General features: G+C 41.6%; 1 protein-coding gene across 3 annotated transcripts in view; it reads left to right on the top strand.

The window, feature by feature from the left end:
* LRRTM4 (leucine rich repeat transmembrane neuronal 4) overlaps positions 1 to 14,756 on the top strand; it is a 223,731-nt gene that overhangs the window by 40,216 nt on the left and 168,759 nt on the right. The gene's annotated exons all lie outside the window — the stretch shown is intronic.

Here is a 14,756-nt window from a genome sequence, read left to right as displayed (position 1 = left end):
TCTTTCCCTTCTGTAAATATTGTTAAAGGACACCGAGCTATGTTCAAAATAAGTACTCCTTTACATTACTAAAACCCAACAATAATACGCAGAAATAGGATAGTTTTGTAGAGCTGGATTTGCCTTCATAGAGCCACGGCTGTTCACACCGATGGTGAACTTGGCCTGGAAGTTTGATGAGGGCCTGGCTGGTGCTGTGCTCACTCTCGTGTTAGCTCTGTACGTCTCCCTTGGCTCTATTCACCAGTATTTCACCAACCAAAGACAACGCATAGTCCTGCCTGTTGCCTGGCGTATCTTGGTAGTGGTGGCGTATTCTGAGATCAGAAATGATTGCCTTATTTCCAGTTAAACTCAAGGTGTTGCTTTTGACCACTAAAAGTCTTGAATGGCTTCAAATTTGCCCGAGAGATCACCTCTCTCCCACAGTTGCAATCAATAGAGGAACTCAAGCTTGAACCCTGATGTAAATAGGAGGGAGCTGCTGGCAAGAGCACGTTTTCTCAGAGACACAATTATTGTTAGAATCCATTCTGTTTTCATCTGAGGCAGGCAGAGTTTATTAACAATTGGAATACACTGCAAGATCAATTTATTTTGCTTATGGAAGAAAGAGGGGCAGGAGCGAGGCTCAGTGCTTTTGTTGCTCAAACTGGTTTTGATGGTCTTAATTCGGGGTATTTCTGGATCTAATGGAACAGAGGTTTTCCTTGTAGCTTCTCTGGCTGACCCTGTCTGAGCAGGGGGGTTGGTCTAAGTGGTCTCAAGACGGCCCTTCCAACCCAAACAGGTTTGTGACTCTGATGTCACCTCTGTTCTAGCTGATAGATTATTTGGGGAATTGTTGAAATAAACATCACTCATTCTGTTATCTTAGCACTTTTGGATACGTGTACGCGCACATGCTTTTGTGTTTGGCTACTGATTCATTCATGTATTTTTCTCTTTATGTTTGCTGACATGAGGCAGCTGATTTCACTGGACTGATGATTTCAATAATCCCTATCCTCGTTAGAGAAAAGTTAGACCCTCGTACAGGTTAAGGTGACGACGAGGTTGTGCTAATGAGTAGGTAGATACCTTGTCTCCCCTGCTGTGTCTCGTTATGCTGTAGCTGAGATTTTGCTTTTCAGTGCACCTACTGCTTTTTGGTGATGGTTGTTTACCTCCTTCATCACCCTTTCTTCCTCCTTTTATGTCAGGGTGCTGAAGAGAAGCTTCTTTTCCTTTGAAAGTATTACCTGCGTGTGTTTCCTGGGTATGTAGAAGCCAGAGATTAAATGAAGTCATGTGTCCAAGAAGTTTTGTTGTTGGTTTTAATGGAACCAGTATTCCATTTGAAGTGAGTAGAGGAACAATAAATAGTCCAGTAGGAAATTCCGTGAAAGGAATTTACGTGGAAGGGAATCGATTACCTGCTTGTCCTTGCTTCAGAGACCGCGCTTGCTCATTCTGAAGTTGGAGCCAATACCTGTTGGATGTTTTTAGCTATATTTATCTCCTTTGATGAAGAGATGCAAAACTTCCTTTTATTTCCCTTGTAGCTGCCCTTAAACTGGCACTTCACTGTTATAGCAACTCATTTTTGCTGAATAGAAATCATCATTTGCATGTAGTGTCCCAGGTGTACGAATGAGAAAACTTTTAGGCTGTTAAAATGATAAACAAGTTACACTTCAGAAGCTAGAGAAGCAAGTTAACGTGTTTACCAGCTAAAATGCACTGCAGATGTAATTCTTCATTGCCGACTGTACGTATTGGTCAGACCATCATTTTTACACCTACCTGTATCTCTTACAGCTCGTAGTCTATTAACTTCATTGCATGTTCTTTTTTGTTCTGTCGTTCCGTTGTAAGGAAAATATCACTAAAAGAATGAACATTTACAAAATCAGAGTACAAACGAACACAAAAGCATCTATCTTAAGTAGAAGATGGTAGAATAATATGTATGACAACAACAACAAAAAAGTATTTATCTTACTGAAACCTGGACTGGGTTTCATTTGAGGGGGGGTGATATTGCTTGTATTTATATTGGCATTTCAGGGTTCTACCTCAGATGGAATCGTGGAAAATAAAAATAACCCTGAAATTTCTGCGAAAATGAGGGGACTCAAGCATGCAGAGAGCACCCAGGCAAGATTTTAAAAGTTATTTGAGTGGGAATTGGGGAGCTGGTAACTGGTCCTTAAAAGAATTCAATGCCTTGCTGCTGAGCCGCAAGTGGAGCCAGGCAGTCAGGGAGATAGGAGCGTTCCTCCTGCACAGCAGATTCATTATTTATGTATGTACCACTTAGCTTTTAATTATAATTAAGACTAGCTCTTGACTCAGGTTTCTCTTTAATCCACGTCGTTAAACTAAACACAGTTTAAAACTTGCTCTGAAGTGGTTTATTTAGATTTAACATGAATATGGGGCTACACAACAAAAATTTTTTAGCAGTAAGGGCCTAGTTCCTGCTTTTTCCCTTCTCCTGTCTTTTGTTCCTGCTCCTTAGCCAGAATTTGTCATTCCTCTTAGAGTTCTCTGTGGTGCAAGGATCCACGCCAAGGGCCTGTCATTGCTGTGTCTGTACAGGCCACCTTTTAGTCAAAGTCACTTAAACTCAACTGGTAGAGGACACGCTCTTTGGTTTCCCTTGCTTGATATGAAGTGCTTTATACAGGACAAATAAAAAGTGTGAAATTTGTGTTCTGTCAGAAAGATAATGATTAACACCCTGTTTTCACAGCTCTAAAGCAGAGCTCAAAGTCTAAGGGCAATGAATAACATGAATAAAATAAATAAGATATTATCTTGACTGCTGCTGTTCTATGGCAGAAGTGGCTGCAGCCAATACATGATCTTACAGTGAAGTGCAGAGGGCAAAATCCTCCAGTATTTGGTTGAGAGAGACTGTAGGACTTGGGTCTCAGATAGTTTAATTCTTTTAGTTGCTAATTAAAAAATAAGTCCTGAGCATGTATTTGGTGGCTATATGCAGCTGTGAGTGATTAGGATTCCTTTATGTCCTTTGTGGTCCCATTTCTTTTCCATCGTGGGGTTCAGTGGGCGCCCTTTTGGTAACGAGTTTAGTGTTGCAAGTAGTTTGGTTCTAAGCTAGACTTGCCACCACCAGCCACTTTTAAAGAACAAACAAACAAAGCAAAAAACCCCCAAACAAACCCCAAACCAGTCATATTATTCATAGATAAGCTGGAGAAAGAAACAGTTGTGGTCAACTGAATCTCTGAATTCTTTATGCCTTCCAGAACCTTGCAGAGATGCCCTGTAGCTCAGTGCTCTCTGTTTAAAATAGAAAGATCAACACGTAATGGGCCAAAAATGGGTGTTATTAATATTGCAAGGCTGTTAGTTGATGGAGACCATAAGAGTACAATGTCTTCACAAGCGGGAGAGTAGAATGGAATTAAATGCAGGAAAAGGCAAAAGGTGTTTGAAAGCGTGCATGTGTAAATTCAGACTCTTTGGATTTTGTTACTGTTCCAAGGCTGGGGGAGGACAGCTGTTAATATGAATTGTAAATTCCTTTAAAGAACACTTAGATTTCTTTTTCTCTTTAAGAAACAGGAGCAGAAAGGGACCCTCTATAAATCTGATATAATGGGCAAGATGCATTCCAGAAAATGCAGATGTACTGTTTCATGCCTCAGGATGGCATTGGAAACACCGTGATCATTACCAGTGTTTTAGTTTTTTTCTACTTGCCATTCTGTTACAGTAGTGATAGGAAAAAAGACAACCCTCAGACAGGTTTTTGAAAAAATCTGTTAAGTACCATCCTCCAGTTACATGGGCTGGGTTTTCCATATGTTCTGACTCAGGCAGGCTTTGGAAATGGGAAGAGACTGTTAGAGGGGATTTATCACAGTTAATTAGGAATAGCAAACATTATCACAAAACACCGAAAATTTTGGGTATTGTTCCTGAATCTTCTTTAGGCTCAATATAACTTTTTTTTTTTTTTTTTTTTTTTTGCAATAGACTGCCTCTTTTATGTCACCAGATGTTCAGAAGGAGGCTCACTGTTACAGAAGTGATTTATATAATGATATTTAGTGCTGCTAGGATCGCAAAGAAATTCTTTTTTCTATGGGGTCTTCAGGTCCTTTTGAAACATTAAGTGTATTAAATGAGCTTACAGAAATACCTTTTCCTTTTCACCCCCAGAGAAATTAATCTGAATAGCAGAAAAGCAGATTTCTATTCCAACATACAGCTGACTTCTGTCTCATAGGAAGAAAAAGATCTGATCTTCAGGCATGTTCTCTAGAAAGATCTGCAAAACTGGTATCCCATGGTGCTGATGTACTGGAGGATCAAAGAAGTTACCAACATGTAGCAAAGTAGAAGGAAGTCTTGACCGTGCAGTGTAGATTCAGATTTTAAGCTCTCCTTAATTAATGATAGAGATAAAACATGGGATGGGAGACCCAGTTAAGCAGGAGGAAGTAATTAAGCCAAAACCACAGTGAAAAAGGTGTTGCTGCAGCTTGAGTTCTGGTTTAGAGAGGAACATGCTCTTTGTAGAGTAATTGAAAAACAAGTTAGTAAAGAAAATTAAGTATTTCGTTGAATATTCAAAATGAAATGTGGTGATTCAGAGAACGTCTTCCAGCTCTGAGACAGCACTAGTGATCTAGTGGATCAGCAGTAAACTTAATGACCAAAGGTGGGGGGTGTGGAGTGGGGGCTCTCGGCGTGGTGGGAGTGCTCCTGCTGTGTGCAGCCCTCACCTCCTGTTCTTCCTCCTGCAGTAGCATGTGCTGGCTTCAAAAGTCCTGAAAATGGTGAAGTCTGTTGAAAGTTGCAGAGCCAGCTGGGCTGTCAGCTGACACTGAGGATGTGTCACTCGTGGTGGTGCTGGGAATTAGCTGTTGGGTGTTGTGAATGCAGAAGACTTTGGGAGCCCCACCCCTACCAGTCAGAAGTTCCCATTTTCCAGACTGAGCAGAGGAATTGGGCAGGTGACAGAGGAATGGCGAAAGTGCCACCGTCGGCCGTACGAGAACCTCGCGTGCAGAGAATTTGAGGGTTACAAGTACAAAGAGTGGAGAAGTTCTGGTCTCTGAAGCAGTGAGTGATACTGTCAGATATCAGTCCTTTTCTGATCAGTGCCGTGGTTTCATTTTATTTCTAACCCTGAAAAGGAAATGTGTAATGGAGTACGTACAGACTCCTGATACTCAGTCCTCAGGAAAAAAAGTAACCTAGACTTTTCCAGATACTAATTCTTATCCCTGACCACATCTGCTCTTGTCTTACGAGCTCCTGCCGTTGTCTATGTTGTCTCTTGGAGCTGTTAAGAATCTATTTAGCAGAAATCCTGAGATCAAAATATGGGTTTTGCAAGTAGTTGGGCTGTTGCAGTACAAGCATGAAAATGGATGTGCTGAACAATGAATTCACACACCATTCATAAAGGAAAGCATTTTCGACTCATCCATCTTTTCTTGTCAGTACTTTGCAATACTAAGGCTCATTTTATTTATGTAAAAGCTGCTGCATTTATGATTTTTATGTATTCATTAAACAATAGCGCCTTTTAAAAGCAAGGTGATAAGTTTGTTAGCTTCCGAATTACTGACGTACAGGGCATCCAGCTTGCCAGATTTACCAGGCAGTGACCACAAATTGCAGCTGTTAATGAAGGCCTGATATGGAATGACATCAGACTTGTTAATTTGGCAGTCTCTCACCGAGGTGGATATTTACTTAGGTGCTGGCTGTTTATCAGTAATTTTGCAGTCATGGCTTGAAAGCCTGTAAGAGTTAGAGGACAATATGAGAAAAGTACTCTTCACAAATAAATGAGAATGCTGACAGTGTTTGGTTTCACTGCATGAAGAATAGCGACTGATGGTATAGGAAATGGAGAAATCCCTTTCCTGAGGAGGAAGTTGCTCTGTGCCGAGCATAAAAATCAAGATGCTGCGATCTGTTGATCTGTACCAAATTCACGTAGCTGAGAAGCTCCCAAGGGGTTATGTATTGCCCACAGAGACAGGGCAAACACATCTGCTGTAAATGTTTTGCACAGCTGCCTTGGCGTTTGTGGGAGGACTCTGTCAGTGATACAGCCCTTAATGGAACGGGGACTTTTGTGGGGAGCACCATCAACTAAGAGCAGACTTGGAGTGGCTCTTGCTAAGAGAGTTAGGGAGGAGCTTTGTTTCTCCCTCACCTCCAGTCCCAGTCGTGTTTTGGCACTTCAGAACCTGATTTTATTGTTTGCTTTTTCCCTTCCACTTGGGCTAGAAGTCAGGATGGCATGTTGGAGATCTCCACGGAGTGAAGCTGTAGAGCAGACCGGAGAAGGACAGTTCTACAACTGGATCCTGAGGGCTTTTTTAAGGTTTATAATTTTATAAAAGATTTTTTTCCAGAATGGAGTAATTCCTGGAGAGAAATAATTAAGCTTCTGATATAAGCCCTCAGATACCTACTGCATTGGTATTACAAGGTACTTGTCAGGGAACGAAGTTTCTGTCTCTGCACCATGTTTGCATTGTATTAATCCCATCCTTGGAGGGTTTCGTTGGTTGCCTGCAGAGACCGGGAAGAAAATACCTTTTCCCCCCACCTCGCCTCCTTGATGTGTGACAGCTTCTGCAGGGAGCTTGATTTCCTTCCCCTGAAGTACTTACCATCAGCAAGGGCCACCAATGGAATTTAGGATAAAATTTCTCAGGTGCTTGTTTGGTACACGTTGTAGCTGGGCTCAGGATTAAGTCAGTTGTATTTAGAGTGTAGGAGGAGTATTTTCTCGAGGGTCAGGTGCCAACGATAGTCCACCCTCCTCTGTAGTGTAGGACAAGGCTGGAGCATTTCATTTCTCATCAGCAAATCTCCAGCTCTCACAAGGATATTCAATATCTTTTGCCCCTTTGCAACTTTTTCTCTTACTACAAAACATAAGTTTTGATCCAGGAGCAACGTGTTGCCTGTGGCATTTGTATGAGATGAATGGTTCTGGAGCACAGGTCTGATGGGGAGCGGCTGAGGGAACTGGGGGGGTTTAGTCTGGAGAAGAGGAGGCTGAGGGGAGACCTCCTGGCCCTCTGCAACTCCCTGAAAGGAGGGTGCAGAGAGGGGGGAGGAGTCTCTTGAGCCAAGGAACCAGCGCCAGGACAAGAGGGAATGGCCTCAAGCTGCGCCAGGGCAGGGTCAGACTGGCTCTTAGGAAGGATTTCTTTGCAGAAGGGGCTGTTGGGCGTTGGAATGGGCTGCCCAGGGCAGGGGGGGAGTCCCCATCCCTGGAGGGGTTGAAGAGTCGGGTTGAGCCAGCGCTGAGGGATCTGGTGGAGTTGGGAACGGTCAGTGTGAGGGATCTGGTGGGGCTGGAGGACCTTCAAGGGCTTTTCCAACCCAGATGATCCTGGGACTCTGTTGTGAGGTTTTGCCCAATACAGATTTCTGTTGGGTGATTGGCCTCAGGGTGTAAGGGACAAGACTTTGTCACCTCCGGTCTCATATTGCTGGTGTGAGCATCCCTGCTGTTAGAGATCGTGGGGATTCAGGCCTTTATTGAAGGCAGGTTTATCAATACTACAATGAGTCAAATAAAACCCATAAATGAACCTCTGCGTATATACCACTTGGCTTCTGGAACTAGAAACTTTTCCGTTACTTGTGTGCCCAGACATGGCTTCTGTGTTTTCAGAACGGAACCCCCTAATTCAGGTTCTGGTCCCACATACTCTTGGATCAGGTCAGCGATGCCAGGGGTAGCCCTGCCCATGCTCCAGGGGCGTGTGGCCCTGAGCTTTTGGACTTCTTGAAAATCTGGCCCCTTAACACAGCAGTCACAGTATTCCCTCACCTAGAACGTTAATAGTTGAAAAATAAAACCAGATAGTGCATAAGGTAAAGCTGCCATTTTCTGTAGCCCTGTTACTGCAACATATGCAATGTCTTGTGAAAGAAAAGTGATCCCAACTGTTCTGTTTAATTTGTTCTGTTTTGTAACTGCGTTCATGTTCCCCATTTCAATAAAACCCGTTTGCCAGCAGCACAGAAAAGTGAGGGGAGGAGGGAAGAGAAGAGAGAGAGAAAGCAAAGTGGCTCCATAGAGTTAGAATTAGCATAATCAGGCAAAGCATAATAAAATGCTTTGCAGTGACAGCTCTTTTGCATAATGCCATCTCATTGAGGTGTTACTGGGGATATATTGTGGGGGAAGGGAAGGAGAGGACTCACTAAAAGGGGGGAGTTTGCCATTGTAACCAAGTCTGTGACATTCTGTTCTCAACCCTGTTTTCAGGAGCGTAACGTGGCAGAAACATTGGCAATGAGCTGAAACTTGATGTGAAGTGTCTTGATACTGGAAGAAAGGGTGGGTTTGTTTTTAGCAGTTTGTGTGTCTATGTAAGAAGGACAGCGTGTATATGGAAGAGACAGTTTCAGTGCTTTCACTTCCAAGGCTGCCTTTTCAGCCAGTCTCATCAGGAATGTTGTCTTTGCTTCCCTCCTGCTCCCATTCCTGCACTTTACCCCAGCCGGCCTAATACTCATCTGGCGTCTTGGAGTCAATACCTTCCGTTTGCTGTTAGTCCCTGAGGAAATCCCCTTCACGTAGCCTAGCTTCTCATTAGCCTTTGCCACCTTGACAGTGCTCTGGCTACTGGCATCCAATATTTTAGCTCTCACGTGACCAAAGAGTATTTAATCAATTCGTGATTTAATCAGCAGCTTCCTTTACCAATACCCGTTACCCAGATCGGTGATTAATGGCAGCCACTAAGGCCCTCGCAAACCACAGGCCTAGTGCAGTGGGTGTGTGGGTGTCTGGATAAGCTGATTCAGATTGAACACGTTTCCTCAGAGAAACCTCAGCGGCCCCCAACAGCCACCCTGTGCATCCCTCACACCTCTCCTGCTCACAGGCAGTTACTACAGAGTGTGTCGTGACAGTCTTTCATCTCCTGGGCATCTGTTTCTGCCTGATCCTGTGTTCAAAAGAACTAAACAGTGTTCCTGTGCCTCATCTTGGGGAACATCCCCTGAATTTGAAAACTTTAGTGAAACTGAAAATGAGAGTTGAGAAAAAACTAAACAAGGAATTTGGTTTTTGTCAGGAAAAAAATTTGTCAGAAGTAGGGCTTTCTGTTACAACGTGCTGTGCTTAACCTATACACCACTAACCAGGCAATCGAACCAAAGAAACCAAAATCCCATTTTTAATTTGCATTTAATAATAAACTATTTTTCCACTTGAAAGGATGTTTATTATTTTAATGTTTTGACCTTAAAAAAATGAGCTCAGCATTTACAGCGTAAGGATTTATTACTTCACGAAATTTTGCAGTTGCTATTCCAATTAGAACAGAGAATAATTATGAAAAATCAAATCCCGTAAAGAAAAAAAAATAATTCCCCAGAGAATTCTATTTAGAATCAAGAAATCTAGGCTCAATTTTGTATCTAGACCTGTTTTTTCTAATATCCACATGTTCACTGCGATATCCACTGCTTTGTGGGATGAGGAATTAGATTTGTTTGCTAGTTAATAGTGTTTGGGACTGTTAAAGACAGCATTTAAAAATCAGGCCATTATCTTAGTACCTTCTTCTAATGACTGTTTCTAAGGATGTTAAAGGGAAGAACACCCCAATTGATCTGAACATCCCTCAGGGGATAACGGCATCAATTAACAAAGAATTAACAGGTAAATTTTGCACTTCCCAAACCTGTGAGGGTGGCAGGTGTCAAACAAATTCAGTGCATTTTTTTTTTTTTTTTCCTTCTCTGGTCCTGCACTCCACAGGGGAGCGTTGCATTCTGATCATCCTTATGTGAACAAAAAAACTATTAAACTCCATTTGAATGTTTCGAAATGATCTGAGGTGGGGTCAGACGTTTTGATTAAAGATCTGTAAGTGAGTGGTGATGTGTGGTTAGAGCGCAGATATTTCATTACTACCAGGTGGCCCATAGCCAGAACATGTTCATCTGTTTATTCACACGACTGTACATGATTAACAGTGCCATGGTTTGTGACGCTTGAATCAAATCTATTCCATGCACATTACCATAATTAGGTCAGATACAATGCACAGGCAGAACACAGCTGGTTTACAAATTAATCATGGTTGAAAAGAGTCTTTCTTGTGAAAAACATTGTGTACTGCGTTTTCTAATAGCGGAGATTTTAATATATATAATCTCAGGCTCTCCAGTGTTCTGTGGAGGGCAGCGTCGCCCTGGCGCGGTGCAGCAGCAGCGCGGTCGGTCACATCTGAGCAGAACGCGGCAGCTCTTCCCATCCCGCTCGGCCCCGGTAGGTTCTAGCTCCATCCCCACAAATCCAGCCTTAGGAAGGGAGGGCTCGGACGTTTCAGCTCATAATAACTTAGAACTATGTCAGCCACATCCGAATATCAGGGATAGAACATGTTCCGAGCAGAGCGTAACTGAAACCAGTGGCACTGGGCTCAGCTAAGACAAGTTTAGATTGTGCGTCCAGGAAATATTTGCAGTGGTAATGGGTTACACTTTGAAAAAGCCCAATTGTTTTCAGAAGTTAAGTGCCACTAAAGATTAATGGAAGTTAAGCTCCTATCCCACGTAAATGCTTGAATATTTTTTACCCAAAGTCAAAGTAATTTGTCTGTGTCATGTTCCTTTTTCAATGTCTGTTTATTCACTGTGCAAATCTAGTAATTAATTATAATTTTATCAGTAACAGCAACCCTTGGATTGTATGAGAGAGGCATGTTCTGGGGAACTTCACTGCACGTCATCAGCAAGTGTGTTTCAGTCGGTACATTCATTCCAGATTAGAGATGTTGCTTAATAAAAGCACAGTACTTAACTGTTACATAAGTTATCCATTAATTTACTATAGGGAGTATTTTGACTTGCATCTTTTACAAACACCGATGTAATCTCTAAAGAACATCGTGTTTTAGATGAATGTTTTAAGTTACAATGAATACAGCACTGTTAAATGAATGGGAAATGCAGAACCAGACCTCAAACTGTCTCTAATCTGGAGACTTTGAATGTGGAATTACAGCCAGCCTGCCTGTGGGTATGAGTGTAGTACGTGTGGTCCACGTCACTCATGGGAAAGACCGAAGACTGGTATGATTAATCCCAAAAGAGGTCGTGTGTTTAAATGTATTTCACAAAATCCCAAAGATAGTTTAAATCGACAGAACTCGGAAGCGTGCAGTCCCGAATCTGAAGTTGCCACCATTTCTTTTCATCTTTTGAGCATTTAGTGGACTCTCCGTTCATATTCTCAGAATTTTCTATCCGTAAAAGTTAGACCCAGAGTAGAGTATGTTAGGAGATGCAATTAGAGTTTGGGGGTTTTTTTGAAGCAGCATTAACCTTTTGTATAGGCGTCACTTGTAAAGAGTAGATGAGATGTGGGCACAGATTTATTGCAGTTTCATTGCACGGTTTGAATGTGCAGATTCCAGGCTGAGCAAAAAAAAAAAAAAAAAAAAAAGGCTACAATTTTCATTGAAAGTGATATTGCCACCATGACTTTTGAATTAAATCAGTTAAGGGGGAATGAGATGAGTTTTGGGACATAGCAGGTGTAAACTTGATTTATATTATTCTCATAATGAATTTAAAAGCTCTGTTATAAACACTCTGGTTCCACAGATGTTATTGTTGAAAGCTTAGATTTATCAACCTCAAACTAATTAAAACCAAATTAATACAATTTACTTTTTATATGCAAAAAGAAAAGAGAATTGAAATAAAAGATTGGGTTGACGTCAGTTGAACAGGACAGTTTAAATAGTATCGGGCCATTTCCAGAAGTGAAGTGGATCCCAAGTTGGTGTGCGCCTGCAAGTCCGACCCTGGCATTGCTCTGAGGGCTCACCTGCTGACTTCAGGAGTCCAAAAGATCATTTTTATTTGGGCCCCTTCACTGGTGAATTGGGTCAGATTAATAAATTCCAAGATAGAGCCATAAGCAGTCTATACTGCCAGTATCACAGCAGGGTGAACACTGGCACTGCACGGGTCGGCGCTCTAGGAGAAAAGCGTGAAACCCCAAAAAGTACAGTTACAGCAAATCTGTGCAGATTTAACTGGAATTATCTTGGTTCTGGGCTCAACTACAGAGGAGGATAAAAAAGAAAAATCTCTTGTCTTCCTTCCTATTTGAAATCTAATGTTAATGCATGTATGAAAACACAATTTATGGGGATATAAATTTTAAAATGTTTTGAGGTAGACGTGGTCTAATTTGCATTTATGGAGCTACAACAAGACATTCTTGTCCAAATTGGAATATTGCTGTTCGGTCCTTACTTGCATCTCGTATAATCTAAGTACTGTTGTATAAAACGATACAGGGAAAAAGGTTGTTTCACAGGCTGCGTTTGGCTTAGTATTTTTCAGTGTCACCTATTAAATATTTTTAAAGGGCAAATAAGTTGGTTTTATTTGGAAGGAAAATATTTTTTTAGAAATAATGTTTTTATCCTTTCTCAGATGTTCCTGATGAGCCCATGATTTCCCGTTTGGTCACAATAATACTTATTTCTGAAAAATAAGTAGAAAGTTGTTGAGTTGGACCAGTTCCCTGATCCAGTTCACCGTGCAGCTGCACAGTTGTCTGTGCCAGCACGAGAGGGGCAACACGGAGGTGGGACGAGGGTCCGGGAAGTCGAGGAGGAGGAGGAGGAGCAGCTCGGGCCAGCCCTGCTGTGGCATCAGCCTCACCTGTGCAGTCCGGGCTCTCCATCTGCTCTGCTGCATTACCTGGTCTTCTGAAAAATTAGCAGTCCAGAACTGCATTATCCCTGCCTTTGTTCACCTTAGTTTTCCTTTTCAAGTGCTGAATATTCCTGACAGAAGACCGGCTGTGAAATGCCAGGTTGCAGGTGCAGGATGGCCTGTCTGGCTCTGAAGACAGCTCTTGGTACTCTTGTTGCATCAAGCTCATGCTAGATGTTGAGAGTTAAAACTCAGAAGTTTGGAATTTAGCAGCTGTTCAAGTCAACCACACCAGGCTTAAAAACTTTAGAGTAAGTTTTCTTGTAGGATTTCTGCTCTCACCTGCTTTTGACCCCAAACAGAAATAGCTTCAGAGCCCTTCAGTTGATATTTTCATCTTTTTAGCTGCAAATTCTAGCTGGAGTGATGTAGCCTTTGGCAAAACAAGAATTTTTAAAGAAACCCCATATAAACATATGTCAGAGTTTAAAGGGAGTGAGAGGGAACCAACACCAACTTCAGTTTAAGTTTGCCTCTTAAAGTGAAAGGAGATTGAGGGTATTTCTTGTGACGGAGACTGTTCTGGAGTCACTAACAGTGGTATCCAGAGCTCCTTCTCAGGCAGAATACGCAGTGAGGTTAATGGGGATGGCTGCCTTCCTAGGACAGAATGCACTGGACAGATTATTTGCATTTAGCAGTTATATGCAACATTACAGTAACAATATTGTTAGGTGAGCTGGCTTTTTGAAGTGCCCATGTACGTAGGTTATGCATACAGCGCCGCTTGCTGCTGGGAGAAATAGTTGTTAGACTCTGTATATGCAGGGACTTGCACTTAAGACAGGTTTCCTTGCATTGGGCAGGTGCCTAAGTGAGCCGTATATAACGAGAACTTGAAATCTGAAGGGTCTCTGCTGCTTGTGGTGTGGCACAGTGGAAGTTTGAGCTATCAAGGAATTGCAATAGTGCTAATTTTTCAGAGGCAGCTAAAGAAGTGGAGGACGTAGCTCCCTGTGAATGATCATAGAAACGGAGTGCATAAATCTTTTTGACTTCTTAAAAATCCTTCATCAAAAAGTGTTTTTCTTCCGTTAAATTCTTTAAATAATTTATCTGTATCTTTTTGCTCAGTTCATTTCTTTGGATGCATTGTGACCAAAGTTTAGTCTGGTTTAAAAGAGAGGTAGACTTTCTGTTATGCCTGGGGTCAAATAATCTGATTATAGAGCTCCATTCTTTCTACTCCATTGATCCAGTTTATTTTCAGTTCTATCTGTGCTGAATGGGTTGAATCCATTAGTCACTTCAGGGAAGGCTGTAAATGATCTGTTATCATCTGCGTGGAACTGCCGGGTTGGATATTGTACACAAAAATCAGAAGGCGAGGAATAGAAAATGTCTGTAGGTAAAGACCAGCCATTGCTTCTGAAAAAAAATGGAAGCTATTCTATGTGACTTGAGTTCAGAGGTGTATTTGAAATTACCTAATTTGATCGTTTACAGTTCAGCACACAAATTCATTCCTATTCAACAATAAATAAAATATGAGGTTTTGCTGTACCTTCATCTGTCACTTACGCTTATTGCACATGAAAAGATTCTGCTTTTGGCCTGTGTCATATTTAACAAATAGCCTATGTTAATTATGATAAATCATTTATAAAATAACATATAGGCTATATAAAGGTTTTGCATGATCTAATTTGCTTTAAAAATTATAACATGCGAGATCTTACATCAAAATGTACATCAGCTCTTGATCTGACATGTAATTTGTGATGCTCTGAGTTAAGGGCAAGTCTCTGCTCATCAAGGAGGGCAGTTAAAGCATTGTGTAGTGCTTGAATTTCACTTAAAAGCCCAAAGAATAATGGAACCTTTTGAGAAGCTGACAAGAATCATTTAAAACAAAAGCTTTTCAGTGTATTTTTTTCATGTTATGTAACATAAAGTCATTCTTTGGAACTCATGACTGTGAGATGGCTTTGAAATCAAGAGAGCAACAAGGTGTAAAAATAATGTATTTTCAAAAGACGTGTATGTGATTAATGAGGATATTC

The sequence above is a fragment of the Strix aluco genome, chromosome 28, assembly GCF_031877795.1.
Source record: "Strix aluco isolate bStrAlu1 chromosome 28, bStrAlu1.hap1, whole genome shotgun sequence".
In the NCBI taxonomy this organism is placed as follows: Eukaryota; Metazoa; Chordata; class Aves; order Strigiformes; family Strigidae; genus Strix; species Strix aluco.
This window is presented reverse-complemented; position numbering and strand designations above follow the sequence as displayed.